This window comes from Labrus bergylta, chromosome 22, assembly GCF_963930695.1.
Source record: "Labrus bergylta chromosome 22, fLabBer1.1, whole genome shotgun sequence".
In the NCBI taxonomy this organism is placed as follows: domain Eukaryota; kingdom Metazoa; phylum Chordata; class Actinopteri; order Labriformes; family Labridae; genus Labrus; species Labrus bergylta.
In genome coordinates, this window is record NC_089216.1 from 4,153,547 (window position 1) to 4,170,109 (window position 16,563).

The 16,563-nt window shown below is 41.5% G+C and overlaps 1 protein-coding gene across 1 annotated transcript in view; it reads left to right on the plus strand.

The window, feature by feature from the left end:
• The window catches only part of htr2cl1 (5-hydroxytryptamine (serotonin) receptor 2C, G protein-coupled-like 1), a 127,843-nt gene that overhangs the window by 1,447 nt on the left and 109,833 nt on the right, over positions 1–16,563 (plus strand). The window lies entirely within an intron of this gene.

Below are 16,563 nucleotides of genomic sequence, written 5' to 3' on the forward strand. Positions count from 1 at the left end.
ATCCACCTGTCCTCAGGAGGGGGGATTAAAGCGCTTGGGACATTTTTGGGACCTGCTCTCTCTTTTTTTTTCCCCTCCCCCTCCCCCCCTGCCTTTCAGCAACACAATCCGCGAGACAAAACATTGATTCCTTCACTCGAGACGGAGCCACAAGTGCAACATTTGGTGGAGGCGTGTATATCCACAAAGCGCCTGAATGAGCCTGGAGTGCAGATATTCTTAGTATCCAAGGCTGGTTGGCCCCACTGATGGGATGTCAAACTGTGACATGTGTCAGCCTTTGGCGGCTTTGAAGCAGAGCAATTAGTGTGTTATCAAAGCATGAATTGTGACTGTAACATCAACCGGAGGAGGGTTTTTGGACGCCTTTGTGTTGAAACTTTCTGCACTCAGGTTTTTTTTTTGAAAGAATTAGCAAGTACCTTAACAACATTTCTATGCACAACATTTCATCATTTATCATAAGAATCTACGTCTCCCTGTTGATTCAAACCTAAATGGCAATTCAACATGATCTACTGACATGAAAAAAAGAGTCAAATCTAAGAAATGTAGGCTATCAAAATGGTTTGTGCCTCTTTCTCCCTCTGCTGCGTCTTTCCCTCGCTCTTGCTCTGTTTGTGAGCGGTCACACTACTCCGAGCACACATTTGATTCCCACTTGTCATCAAAGGCTTACTCACCCCCCCAACACAGAAAAAAGAAATCCAGGTGTTCGCTCATTGGTATTCTCAACATGCGACTATCAATTCCACTGAATACATTCATTTTTTTGTTTTTTGTATGGGGGCTGATTTTGGGGTTTCTGCTCGGCATACAATTTCATTCATCACCACTTTTTCATCATGATTCCTGCTTTAAAAAAAAGCTGAAATCATGGAAGAATCATTGAAATATGAAATGATAACAACTACAATCTCTCTTTTTCCTCGCCTTTTTTCTCCCCTCACTTTTCATGCCCAGGTTGCCAGAATGTGTGTGTGTGTGTGTGTGTGTGTGGAAAAATCAATGCCAGGCAAATGGATAACGGTTTAAAATCTGCAGGGTTATATATAATAGGCTGTTTGTTTTTTTGTAAGTCAAAATGTCTTGTGGGACTTGAGATTTAAGACAAGAAGAAAGGGAGTACGGTAAGACATATCCATATTAAACATTCTCTTTTCTGCCTCGTGAGCCCCCTTTTAAAACATCTCGCCCGCCATTTGATTGATCGTGTTAATCAAAGTGGATCGGCGGGGTTTGACTTATCACCTCGAACTGTTTTCCGTTTTCTCCCTAAATGAGGTAAGCAGTCTAAAGCAGAGACTCGCTCTCTAACGGCTGCACAGGAAAGAACAATAACTGTAGAGGATGAGACTCGATGGTGCTGGAATCCAGAAGGAAAAATAGATTTATAGGGAGGGCTGTGTAACTCAGGGACTTAAATGAAATGTGATTGTGTGGTGGGCGTGTGTGGGTGTGTGAGAGTATATGCATACACTCCTGAAAGCGTGCAATCACAGGATTCATGTGTACGTTATCTGTTCCAATATGGCCAATGGCCCTGCGCTTCAAGGTCCTAACCCTAACCCCTAACCCTTTACGTTTGTGGGTACTGTTGGTGTGTCTAGGTAGCTAATATAAAATATGCAATATCAGGTAGTCTCTCAAATCAAGTTTTTTTAGTAATATATTTGTTTGAAAAAGTAGAAGAACGATTTTGAAACACCTGCTACTTGTAAAATATCTTCACGAGTATATTTTATGAATAATGCTTGGTTATTATTATGAGTTTCTCAGTGTATGTAATGTTTTTTGGGTTATTACAATCTAGTTTCCCCAAAAACCTTGGACGATGTGTAAATACCTAATGTAAAAGAGAAAGCTGAATTTAAATGTGTTCAATTGAAAATGGTAACACGACCAGGTATTTGATCCAGCTGGAAAATTAAGCCAATGAGGAAGTGCAAAATAAAAACTGCAGTTCCTTGAGTGATCACTTGCTGAAATATTAGTGTACACAGGGCCTCAGAAACGAATGGTTGACATCACTGAGACCACGTCCATGTAGTCTATGATTCTAACATTGGCTAACCCTGACTTTACGCGGAAAGATCCCATTGGGAAAATCATTGTCGTTGACATACTAAGTATTAGGAATGCAGTGATCTTTGAAAAGTTCTCAGGGTCTTACTCCAGTTCTTAGACAGAGACTTGGTCCAGCTTCCTGATTGGAGGATCAACTTTTCATGGAAGGAGAAACTTTATACCATTTGGATCCTCTCGGGTTTTACAGATATTGATCCACAGAGCCAAGACCTGAGGCAGTATTATTATAGTCTACGAGATATGATAATAATGAGTATTTCAATCTGGTATGACTTGGTTTTTTCAGAACTAATTACCTCTGCCCGAGCAGGGACCATCTTGCTGTTACATTGCTTAATATTAAGCCACCACTCCTAGATGATTTGGCAAATTCAAGGGACAAAAATGATGGACTCATTTCAGAGTAGAGCTGAGTGAAAGACTGGCTTTCTTTCTTCTTACCCTTGGAAAAAATCTGAATACATCCTGGCATTGTGGTTGCATGCCACCATAATGCATTGCTCCAGTATGGATCGGATTCTCCAGCTTTACCTCTTCACATTTTCTACTTAGTTATTCACCTCAAAGTTTAAAAGCACAAGCACTGCCACGACAATTGCCGCCGCTTGATTCAGTCGTTTAGTGGAAGAGGGTATCATTTGGCTGAATTGCTTCAGTCGCTTCTGGCGGAGACCCCCAAGATTAAAGTGACAATCGGTCATGTGAATCAACAACAACTGCTGTCTCTGCCACCGCCTGCTCTCTGTAGACCTCTGACCTATACGACGAGGGGGGATTCACTGATCACAGATTGAAGCTTTGGCCTCAAGTGTTGGGTGGTAGTAGAAAAAAACTCATCAGCTGTGAATCAATCCCCTCTAGCTGCTACTGCTTTTCTCTCTTTCAATGGGAGACAGAGGTAAATATAGAGGCTTCTTGTGTCAGATTACGTCTTCTTCCTAATGGTGAGGGGATGGCTTTGTGTGTCTAAATTGGGATTTCCCATTTGTGAGAGCCTCAGAATGGCTGAATGGAATTTTAAACGAGGGGGAATCCAATTACAGTCCATCTCTGACATAAATTATATAGCTAGCATATCCATTGCTCTCAAAATATCTGTATACCCCCTATATCACAGAAGAGAATCTTTATTTATTCAAGGTTTCTTGATTTTGTCAGTCAGAAGCGGTTCATCACCTCCAGAAAAACATGGAAAACCTCCATGAGTGCAGTAGCATTGAGTGTTTTGTTTAAAAAATAGACATCAACCTTTTGAAAAATTTGGACGCCTACACCGACTAAATGTTGACTTTTTAATTTAATTCAAGAGTGGAACTATCCAGGCACTCTAAACTGGAGGAAACGGAATCTTTTTTTATGAGATGTAGTCATCTGTGCTTTTTAAATATTCATCAGTGAACATCTTTTTTATTCTTTTAAGAAATGGAAACTGCCTGCAGTGTTTTGAAATGAAAGCTATTACTTGTCAAGTGAGAATGGGCACGCAGGAAAAAAAAAAAGCAGCAGTCCTGGAATGGCTTTTTGAAGTTGGGGGGGTAGAGCTACAGGATCAAGGTGGAGATTCAGGACTAATGACACTTTGCCTGGTTTGGTCTGCCCAGTATAATTGAATACACAGTTAAATAAATGAACCAATAATAAAACTTTGCACCTTTCAGACAGATTCATATGAAGTTAAAAGTGCTTTACATGTGAGCGGACAACGGTTTGACAAAAGGTAGAATGTTGAAAAGGATTAAGAGACTAAAGCCTGCCTCAGACTGTAGGATAATGGATCCAATTCGAGGTCCGATTCTTCCTTCCCGACAATCGACTATCTGTCGATTGTCGACTATCTGCCCAGATTATCTTGAAGGGTGAGTGGTAAAAAGATCCAATCTTAACGAGCGTCCCCGATCTGCTCGGCCATCATCAGTGACGCCCTAATTCATTTCTGAACATGTTTGATATTTAGAATTTAAAATCTTGACGAGGATTTTGTGAAAAGGTCTGGCAGAAGTCATGTGACTACAATCTCTGAGAGAGATGAGGGAGTACTGTAATAAGTGTGCTAGTGGCAACCGGCGGCAGGAGGCAACCCGCACAGGTGAGCTGGACAACTGGAATGCTCATAGTTACAATCTGACCTCCAGCTCTCACTGAAGAAAATACAACCCGTGTTGTCCCCGTGTTGTTCGCGTTTTCCTCTCTGCACAAAGTGTTACAATCGCACATTTAACCGTCGGCTCCGTTGTTTACCTGAGGGACTTAAGGAAATCCTGTAGTCTGTGATGTGACAAGATTTTCACATCTTGTAGTGTGAGCATGTTTGAGTATATAGTGTAAATGTGTGATGCTACCCGAATTCAAACTAGGGAAGGGTTTTAAAACTCCTGCAGTGTGAGCCAGGCTTTATGCACACATATAAATTCAATTAAAAAAGCAGTAAAATAAAAGATGGATGTGAAGCTGGTTGTCGTTAGAGCAGGCACCTCATGTACTGAGGCTTCAGTCGTCTTCCATTGGTTGCATGTTTGCCCCCTGGTTCTGTTGATGTTTGATGTCATCCCCCTCTCTCTCTCTCTCCCCCCACATGTCCTGTCTCTGTCAAGCTGTCCTATCAAATAGAAGCAAAAAACACAGAGAACAAATTGTCTTTGGAAGATGGCTGATTAAAAAATAATACCAAATAGAAAATAGAAGACAATGCAATAAAGTTATGAATTAATGCACATCAAAATTTAAATGAGATAAAATAAAAATAATTTTGAGTCGAATTAATAAAAAAATGCAAGTACTAAAAAACATAGTTGAAACACTAAAACTTTGATTTTCCAGTAGATTAGAATAATGGCAGTGGCAATTAACTCAGCTAATAATATGTTTAAATGTTTTAGTTCTTCATAAAAGACAGATTGAATTAATGAGGTTTTTTTTTAGTTTGAAAATCTCCATAATCTCAGCTCCTCTTAAATCCTGTGTAAGGCTGTACGAATGTCTCGGAGCAGAACGGCTGAGTGCAGCATCAGCGGACGTTTTCGTTCTGCTTTGTGGAACAGCTAAAAGAGAAGAACTAGAGAATCTGAGGCGGACCGTCCTGGTTCAAAACCACCAAAACCGTCTCTGAAAGGTCTGGTGAGAGGCCATGTAGTCCAATAAAAGAAATCTAAAAAATCAATATGAAAACTACAGATTCCTAAAGCAGAAATACATCCATAAATTTTATTTAACTCAGTTTCCACACGATAAAAAGTACATTTTGATTTTTTTCCAGAGATCCCTGACTTATTTATCTCGTCATTATCTTCCGCTATCTATCTATCCGGGGCAGGGTTGTAGTGGCAGCAGGTTTAGCAAGTCGCCCCAGACTTCCCACTCTCTAGCCACGTTTTCCAGTTCCTCCTGGGGGATACCAAGAGGTTTCCAGGCCATAAGGGTTATGTAGTCCCTTCAGTGAGCTCTGGGTCTAACCCTGGGTCTCCTCCCAGTTGGACATGCCCAGAAGACCTCCGGACGGAGGCAACCAGGAGGCATCCTGATCAGATACCCAAACCACCTCAAATGGTTCATTTCAATGCAAAGCAGCAGCGACACTACTTAGAGCTCTCTCCAGATGTCCAAGATCCTCACCCTATCTCTAAGGCTGAGGCCAGTCACCCGTTGGAGGAAACTCATTTCGTCCACCATCTCATTCTTTCAGTTACTACCTACAGCTCATGACGATAGTTGATTGATGAAGAAAGCAGATCGACCTGGCCCCGGATAAGCAAAAGATAATGGATGGATGGATGGACGTAAAGGTGACTGAATAAACTGATCCTCAAACTCTTAAACAGAAGATAAACAGTGATGGTTGTTTCCTTGGACTTTTGGAGGGATGTTTCTGCAGAATGCAATAATGTATTCATCCCACATACCTTAGGATTGCATCGTAGAGTTTCTGTTTTGTCTTACAGCCAACTTGGCGTTCATTTGGGGTTTCCTTTTTGGGATCCTTCCCAAGGTAGTTCTGTCTAGTAAAGATTTTATCACACTTTTTTATGCACCCATTGAGGACATCAACCTTGTTTTCTATACGCTTGGGTCTCTTAAAGTTTGAACCCAGTCAATAAACAGAGACAACAGAGTCTTTGCAGAGAACAATCAATGGTTTCCAAAGCAGACATCCATTTCAATAAACAGAGAAATTCAAACATTTTCCTATTACTGAAAGATTGAAAAAGAATCAAGAATGCATTCAAACCTGACTAACATGACTAAACAGAGGCTCTTCTTCTCTTTGCCTTGAACCTGCTACTTTTCTTTTATCCCCAGTCACCCCTGTACCCTTCAGCATTATCAGACTTGTTCCCACTTTTGCTTCAATGTAGTGCACTTCATTGAATCTGAAAAGCGACAGCCGAGTATTCGTTAACGACACAAACAAAAGACTCTTAACGCCGCGGAGACCTTCAACCGCAGGAATGCTGTGCCAGGCACAACCTACAAGTACATACAGTGTCGGCTCGTTGAATCTATTTTATCAAAGAGACTGAACGCCTTTATGTTGTAAAACTATGGAGTTTAAAAAGTTTTTCTATGGCATTAAACGGTAGAAAATTGTCTCCAAAGGCAAATAATCAACGAGTTTAGGTAGAAGAGACGATAAAGCATCACAGGATTAGATGGAGAATATGAGGAAACGGAAGAGGGAGGGTCTGTTTTATCCTGTATTTTGACCTTTGTTATTTGGACCAGATGTTGTGCAGCTCTCAATCCGGTAATTAAAATCAAAAGGTCGACGGGTGCAGTCATAGTCCATCATAATCCAGATTTACAATCTCTATGTATAGATGTAAATACCCCAGTGATTTGGCGCAACCCACTTTTAATTTGTTGATATTCAAGCCATCACCTTGGAACAGCCCATTGGGAGCAATTGGAGGTTGAATGTATGCCTGCTTTACCATCTGCCACATTAATACCCAGGAGAGGCTGTATGTCACTTGGGAATGAATCATTATTCAGTGCATCCGGCTTTAACTGCTTCTATACATGATGATGAACTATTACACAAAGAAAGACATTTGCTGATTATAGAGGGGAATGTACTATGGCAAACATTTTTTAAAGTTCTACCATTCACTTAGCAGACGCTTTTATCCAAAGCAACATACATCAGAGAGTAAGTACAACACAAGCAAGGATCTAGAAAAGAGGAAACAATGTCAGTGAGTGCAAACGAACATCTTTGAGTCCGATCAGACACAAAGGAGATGACAGGCAATGGACAGAGGCAAAGTACAATATCCATTATCTGGATCGGCAGCTGACAATGACATAAGAGTCCAACTGCACACCCCCCCCCCCCTTCTGTAATATTTAATAACTCTGTAAAATCATAATACCCTTGAAGGTTAACAGGATATAATTTTGAAACTTAATATTCTCTGTGCGTATTAAACTTGTTAATGTGCTGAAAATAAATTTTATCATATCTCGTAGGCACCTTTGCTGTGGAATAACTCAATTATCTAGAAAGACTGAACAAACTCATTCAGTTCATTTAAATTCGAGTTTCTGCACAAGCTCTGCAATTCTATCCGTTATGCAACAGTGAATGCAACATCGATGCACGGCTCGAGATTCATGAGGGGAATGCAAGTATCTTCAACCAATCTAAAGTGACTGCAACAAAAAAATTGAGAAGAGTGTGGATTTTTAAAGATACTGACACATCAAACACTGATGTTGTTTTTTGACAAACATTTGAAGTAAGTTCATTATTAATGGAATTAACGGATTAACTGTTAACAGAGTTACATTTTAGTTACCGTAAAATCCTGAATTTAAGTGCACCGGTATATAGGATTCAGTCTGTTTTTAGAGGTCTCTCAGAGTGGACAAAAAGTTTAAACTTACTTCTTGCATGACGATTTTTATCATGTTTAGTGAAGTCTACAACATGCATTGTCTGTGCAGCTGTGTCGCTCTACAACCGCGGTAATGACGGAGCGTGTGTCAGCATTTTATACTCGCATATTGGTCACACCAGTGTATAAGACGCTGCACACTTAAATAGGTATTAAAAGCGCGTTTTATACACCAGATTTTAAGGTTTCTGTCCCCACTGCGGTGTATTACGAATGTTTTTTCAGTGCTCCTATTTTCATTTCTCCACCAGAGACTTGCTTGTAATTTTGGGAATACCGTTAATATGAAAGGAAATACTGTTACACCAGTATAACTTCTTGTTACGCTCTTAAAATATGCTTACTGGGTTTTATTTTTGTGTTAACATTGATACTCCCCCACATTGTTTGGCTACTGCTCCCTGAAGCGTCCTTTGAAATGGTATATAAGTGTGAGGTAAAGTGTAAATTCCATCCCATACGGCTCCTTGTAGAAACCACTATCTGCTCTGGTATAATTGCACCTTTCTCACTGCAGTTATTGTCCAATTTCCTTCATGTTTGATCCCCCTTTTCAGTCCTCCACTGTTGGGACTCTCGCTGGGAAAAAAGGCTCGGAGGGAAGCAGTGTGTATGGATGAAGAAAGGCGGTTAAGAGAGTGAGACAGACCTGTGAGAAGTGGAGAGAGAGTGGACCTTAATGCATGCTTCCTGTTCAGGTTATAGGTGGAAAAAAAGGGCGTCAATAAATCTGAAGGCATAATGGCCACTCATGACTTAAGTGTCAGTGTTTAGATAAGAGCTGCAGCTATAAATAGCTTCTACACTTCAAGTGCTCGGACATGTTGGGGATTAAGGCTGTCTCTAATGTTAGTCACAGGATCAAAGGAGAGAAAATAAATATGTGCCATAACATCCCTCGCGTAACCGTCGACCCCAATTTGGTGCAGAGTTTGTAATGCCATAATTATGAAATCCAGAGAGTTTAAACATACCCGTGTTACGATGTTGCAGACAACCTTTAGAGATCGTCGGCAACCATTTTTTTTTTTAGCTAGCAGCGTTCATTTTCTTCACAAAACCAGTGCTGTTTAGCGTTTTTAGCGCTCAGAATTGCTCAAAAACACCCTTACTCTTGTTCAACTTTTGGACCACCATTGTGCTCGTCAGTGTCACTTCTACCTCACCGACCGATCAAAATCAAGATAGGGCAGAACTTCCAACACCAGCTTGACATTAACATGGGAAAGAGGTATTAATCCGACACGTCTTTTCAACGTTCGCCTTTTCAAAACCTAGCAACAGGAGCACTGAAACTGAGGTTGTGAGCGCTGCCAGCGCAAAAAGTGCGGGATGGACACAGGACCTAAATAGCTATTTCACCGATACTGCCAGACTTTTAAAGAAAAGACCACAATTTCCAGTAGTTCTTGTTGTAAAGACTGAGGCAGCGACAGGCTGTAAATGTGATCCAAGAGTTAGCTCATGAATGCAGCTCGTGCACAGTGTCGCACAATGATGCATTATTCTCTCATTGTGTGATGTATTGTTTCAGATATGTGATGCAGAACACTATCTGACAGCCCGGCAGGAAGGGGTGTGTGCAGTCACATAGCTGTGTTACACCCAGCTGCTTCATGTTGATCTGTACAGTACGGTGATCACGACAGCACCGCTCTGCATTCAGATTCCCCTCAGAGCTTAATCTATGCCAGCAGACGGCCCTGTGGGTGCAGCAGTAACATCACAGAGTGTGTACTTAACATCATGTATGCATGTATGTATCTACACACAAACGTCACATGAAGAACTCAGTCTGAGGAAAAGTTTGGAGATTGGCATTAAACAAGGCAGCCATGACAGAAGCTGTCACACGCCTGTGCACATGCATGCAGACAGCACATAATGGTTGTTGCAGTCAGCTTCTGGGCGTAGCTGCACACACACACACACACACACACAAACAAACACACTTTTCTGCAGCTTGCCACATTCCACGTGTGTCCCGAGGGTTCCCGGGGAGTTTCTATCAGAAGAAAGGATTCGCTTCACACCTGTCAGTGTGCGCGCGTGCGCTCGTGTGTGTGTTCCTAAGCAGTGTCGAAAATTTCTACAATTCCCAGGTGTCATTTGTGAAGTGTTGGAGGAGCTTATGAAAAAAGATGAGCAAGTACACACACATGGACACACCCACACACACACTGTTAGCATGAAATATGAATTTAATTAAAAAGTCGAATTTGAGTTAATCATAATGAGTAGAAAAACAAACAAACCTGACAAAACTGGAGCCGGTTTTTGCTTCTTCCATGTTTGTGTGTCTCTGATTGGTGAACGCTTGTTGTGATGTCATGAGCATGAGACACAGCGGGCGACTGTTTGTGAACCTTCACACTCAGACAACATTAATCATGCAAATAGTGATTTCTTTTTTCAGCGCTGAATAAATTCCCACAACTTTGACAGCCCCCCTGCTGACAATACTTCTCCCTCTCCTACCCATAATTCCTCACTGTGCTCTCGTTCCCCTCTCCATTTTTTTTTTGCTTCCTGTTCTCCATCCGATCCTTTTCTTCTCACACAGTCCATCTTTTCTTCTGCGTCCTTTCTTTCCATCTTTTTCTCTATGCCCCATCTACTCTGTCTCTCTGCACTCCCTCGCCTCCCTCACCTCCCTGCTCATCCTTATCTCCACCTGCCTCATTTCACTCCTCTCCTCCCTTGTGGTGCTCTTCATTTTTCTTTTTTTCTATCCTATTCTTTCATTTCCCTTCTCCCCAAATCTTCTGGGGCCCTCAATCTTTTACTGACTTCTGTTTGCACACCCTCTTTTTTCACTCTCTGTATTACCATATGTCTTATGACATTTGCTTTACCATATTTCTTGTACTCTCTCCATCCATTTTCTTGACTTCTTCCCTCCTTCCTCCTGTTCTAAAGGGGATCTTTGTGATATTTTCCTACATGAGAATAAGTATGAACTATTTCCTCGTGTTTGGGAAGTAAATTTTCACAAAGGAGTTTGTTTTGGGTTTTAGGTGCAGAAAACAAAGCATGTAAGAGTAGTAAAGCAATACTTCTCATGTCATGCAAGGCTTACTATGTCTTACCACTAGGCGGCGCTATGACAGACATGCAATGTTGGCACGCAAACACGTTCGGAAGTGGACCCTAATCCAACAAGTGAAGTCTGAGGGGGATTGCATTTTTCATGTTTGAGTGACTGAACTTCCTGTTTTATTGCGAGATATCAAACTTTGTCAAGTTGCCGAGGCCGTGCTCTTTGAGTTTCGTACTTGAGTTCCAGAGAGTTTCTTCTTTAAGATGTTTTTTCGAGCTGTGCTACAACTTCAAGTGATTTCAGATGAACCCCCTTGTAGGAGTTAATCCACAAAGTACCACTGGAAGATGGCAAAAAAAACTCAAACTTTGTAGACATCACATTTTTACTACAGCCACAGCCGTCAAGATTTTTACAGGAGATTTATAGCTTTTTGTCAGTAATGTGTCTTCTAGCTTTACATTGTTTTTTATGTGGATCTGGTGAACGTCCTGGCAGTAGTTTGTCAGAGAACAAACCCCGGTCTACTTCGGTCAAAAAGTGGACTTCCTGTTGGAGTCATGGAAAAAAATGTTCAGTTGTGCAGATGGATGTTTAGTACGATGTTTAGAGCAAAAGTACATCTTAAGGTATAGCATTAAAGACAGTGGTGGTATATGCACACCAACACATCAAGACGGCCATCTATGGCGCCAGCTTGGCTGAAAATATGCACTGTCTTGGTGTATAATGTGAACACAGGTTTCCCTCCTAATTTTTCCCCCTTCTTTTATCAGCCACTTTCACATTGCCAGCTCAAGACAGGAAACTAAACCCCTCGTTACATCTTGCTGTCAATGTAAATTTCACAGAGGCATCATGGTTGGGAAAAGTCGTCCTGTAACTAAGCCAGCATCAGAGGTATGAACAAAAAGAAAACAGTGGGGAAACAGTATCAATATAAAATAGATGGAGCCAGCAGCAGTTGTGCTGATGAAAACCGGGAAAGAAGGGTCACGGGAGTCTGCCTCTCATACTTTTATCTTGTTGATCAAAGCTCAGAGAAACGTTGCTCAAGTCGACCTGATCTCTGTGGCGAGAAAAAGTACATCAAGCAGTTTGTCCGCCATGATTAGTTTGAAAGCACACGTTGCTACCGTCGCCTCTTGACTGCATCCCTTTTTATATCCTCCTATAAATACTCTACCTTGGCAGCAGCCCTCCTACACTGTATCTCGCCCTTTCTTTCCCCATAATTCCTCGTCCTCTTGTTATCCTCCCATGTTCCCTTTATTTCATGTCCTACCATTTTTCCTTTTTTTTTTTCAGAGCATGATCCCTTCCCATCCTTCATTCCCACATCAGTCATTTAAGGATCACTCCCTGAATCTGTCCCTCGTCCTTTTTTCACCCATACTTTCTCTTCTATTTAATTCATTTTCCCGCTTCATCCTTCCTACAGTTCTGTCATCCTTCCTCTGTCCCTTTGTCACTCCCTCTATCTTTTTTCTTCGACCCCCCATTGCTTGCTTCCTACCTTATCCTTTCAACAATTCTCTTACATCCTTGTCTTGTTCATATTTTTTTCTTTTTTTATCCATGGTCCGGTGTTTTTTCTCTCCTACTTCCTTTCCTCCCTTTTTGTTCCGCCTTTCTCTCATCCTTCACTTCTCTTATTATCACTCCATTCCCTTTTCCTTACCCCTCCCTCTCTCTCCTCCTCTGTATTCTCCCCACTTCTTGTATTTTCCTCTTAAGAAGTGGTCTTGCAGTGTGCTTGTGCGTGATACAATTGCTACTCCCGCACACACACATTCACACAGTCCCTGGGTAGTCTTCACTTTGAAGGTGATGTGCTTTGGGGATTTGTTTCTTTCCTCTGCTCTTTGACAGTTTGGCAGCACATATGCTGGTGGTCCAAGTGTGTATGTGTATGTCAGGCGCAGTTTAGCAGCAAAAATACTCTCCCGCTTGTCAGTTTATCAACTTCACAACTCCTTCACACTCTCTGACTACTTCCTCACGTACACAATCATTAAAGCCCGAGGCCCATGGTGCGCAAAACCCCAAACCAAGCCTGCCAGGGTTAGAGGGCTTCAAATCCCAGTGAAAGTGCCAACCAGACGGTACGTGACACCAACTCCAGTGACTATAAAATGTGATGTAAAAAACTTTATTAAAACAGCTTCAGGTGAGTCCATTATCACAGGTGCTTAACCTTTAATGATATCACTAATTTCTTGGTTGAGTCCAGTGGCGTCTTGGTTCATTGTGCAGTCTAATTAGCCTTTGAGGGTTTTTTCTGCAATGGTAAGAATGAAAAAAAAGGCAGTTTGATGCTGTCCTGAGATGCCATACAGGGCAATTACGGTTTGCATTTTTACAGCAGTGGAAGTGCTGTGAAGTAGCCGCTGGTCCTGACTCTGTGAAGGTTAATCTCTGAACCAATTGGCTTGGCTATTGCTTGATGACTATATGGCCTCTAGTAGTGGCCGACTTCCCGAATTTTACGTGTAGCCAGAGGTATCGTGATAATGGGCCGTACCCACTGGAGGCAGTCAGAATCAATTGACGATCCACTTCATTGTGCAGGATGGGATTTGAAGAAAAACGCACCAAGCTAGCAGTGCAAGTTCCTAAAAGCTTTCCTTTCTCATTAGGTCATAATTTAGGTGGGGGAGGGGCACTTTAAATGCCTTTATTACAGAGACAGGACAGTGGATAGAGACTGATATCAGGAAGGGAGTGGGGAATGACATGTAGCAAAAGAGAGACAGGTCAAATTTGAACTCGTGCTGTCCACTTTCAGGACTGTAGCCTCTGTACCTAACCACTAACCACTAGGCCCCCGGCGCTCCATAATCATGCATTTTAAGAGAGGTGTGATTGAGTGTGCACAGCAAAGCAGAGCCGGCTAATATTCCTGAGTCAAATCCCCCTCTACATCTGGAACCCCGCCAGGATAAAAACCAATGCTCAGACAGTATCTGGAAGGGCTTAGGAAGATTTCAGCTCCCACGTTCGATCTTTGGCAGTCTGCTGCATGAGGTGAAGCCTTCTGTTTTGTGATGCGTGAAGACAAAAGGGACATCCTGCTGCAGCTTGCCAGACTTATAAAAAGAGAATTACAAACTCCCAAAACACACTTATCCATGATCTTTATTCGTCTTTGAGGATATTTCACTCCAATCATTATTCATAGACGTGTTAGAGTCTGGAAACATTTATCTCCCAGTGAGACAAACACATTTATGAAACACCTTCATGAAAATCCTGATGGAAATTTCTGATATTTTTCCACCAATCAGATTTACGGAGTGAAATAGTTGTAGAGTTTGGATATCAGACGGTACAAAATATGTGACCGAACTTACTTATTGATTCTCAATTTCTTCAGGATGTGTTTTTTGTACTTATTCTTGCAGACGATACAGTGTTTTTGTATTTATTCAACTGTTGGTAAGGTAAAACAACCCTTGGTTTTTCAGCTGGACAAGTTGTGTTTTGTTGATTCAGTGGTAATGTTATCATTTGATGTTGGGTGCAGAAAAGTAAAGATTTATTGATTTAAAATTGGCACCTACTAACCATTGATCTCCCTCTTTTTCTGCTTTCTCTGTCATTGATTTTTCTCTAAACAATCTCTCCACAACTTGGTACACATTCTTTCTCCGACCCATCTTCCCTCCAGTCTCTTCACTTCTGCTTCTGTACCACATTCCTTTATTTTCTCTCCGTGTCTCATCGTTTCTTCCCCTGTCCTTTCCACTCTATAAATCCTAACCCGGTGTCTGCGAGGGAAAAAGAGACTAGATGTCAAAAGACAGCCCGGCTGAATCATTCTTTTCATTCCTGTCACTCTGGAATTGTCTACTTTAGCTCGCCTGTAGGCACAGACAGCTCAGAGGCAAGGGAAGGCGGTGAAGAGGAGGAGGAGATATTAGTCTACTCTTTCTCAGATTCTCATTCGAGAACATTTGCCTCACTCTCACAAAATTATCCGTCTGCTTTTATCAGTTACTACAAGTTTAACCCATTGCTCTGCTGCCTGTGTTTTGCTGTATCACACTGTGTTGCAACAGAAGTCGGGCTCTAATGACCAGCTAGAACTGCACTCAAAATCCTCAAAGATTTGAAACATTTTCGTCTGTAAAAAGAATTCAGAAATATTAATATTGAAGTTTCTTTTTATTAAATAGTCTCAGCATACTGACCAAAGCCTCAGGCATTCAATCACTTTAGCTCAACTGCAAGCAGGAAGTCTTCAGTTTGAGCTGACAGATAACTGCAAGGCTCTGTGGGAAAGAGTGGGTATGCATATACTTCATGCAGTCAATTGGTTTGAACTCACCAAGTAAGCAGGGGCGTATCCTGTTGGCAAACAAACAATGACACTAAATCGATAGAAATGAGACTGATCAGTTTAGGCTGTGTAGCACAACCAAACATTGAGCTAAAGGCTTGTATCAGTGAATTTTACTCTGCCAATTACAATGCTAATATCTGAAGTTATGCAGTTGAACCTTTTTTTTTAGCATTAGAGCATTATATCTGTAAATTAGCCCTAAACACAAAGTACAGCAGATGTTGATTGGGTAATCACTGTTTTGCAGGTATTTGGTCAGGAATCTATCTGGTAGTTGCGAGCGCTGTGAGCGTTGTGTCTTCTTCTAGCAAATAATCTGTGATTACATTTTTAAAAAGTTAGCATTTTAGTAAGTAAAAATATTCTAATTAATCCAAATGGTCCAGTGTCCACGATGAAATATGTCTGAAGCAGTCCATGTTAACATTAAAAGCTTCCTATGATTTTCCAGGAATGGAAAGGGCCAGTGGGAACTCTGCCAGTGTGCAAGATGTCAATATACTAAGTAATGCTGTCCGGGTTGATCGATGAGTTTAGCTGGAAATTAAAGTCAAGTCCTCAGCAGTCTCCTGCCTTTTTCTGATTCCCTGACCTGTTGCCAAGTTCCCACAATGCCCCATGGCACTGTTCACTGGACCCATGGGACTGAGATACACAAGCATGGGTGTGGGTGTTTGCGCTTGTGTGTGTGTGCTGATAGTGATGTCGGTCATCTGTCTTCCTGTCTGTGTTGTCTAGACACATTTTTTCAGTGACATTAGCTAAAAAAGTGGCTTTCAGAGAACGTGCAGAGAATTGCAGTGAGAGAATTGAAAGACAGAGAGAGAGAGAGATCAAAAAAATTGTGTGTATCACAGGTACACACAGTCACACATCCACACTGAAACCCCCGTTGAACCCCATGCTCCTGTTTGACAGGGTGAATCTGACAGGCTAAGACTTTTCCTACATGTGTATGTGCAAAATAGAGATGTATGTGTGTATGTGTGTGTGCATATAGTTTACTTGATTCATGCCATTGCAAGATGATGGCAAAAACAATTATGCCTAACTGTCATTCCCAAATAGTTACTAGCTATACGTAGCACTGTGTGAACAGAGGTTTGATGCCCATTCCTTCTGCTACCTTTAAAGTGCTACTGTTGCATGTATGTAATGAAGAAAGCCAACACACTTTTACACATATATATCACATCATG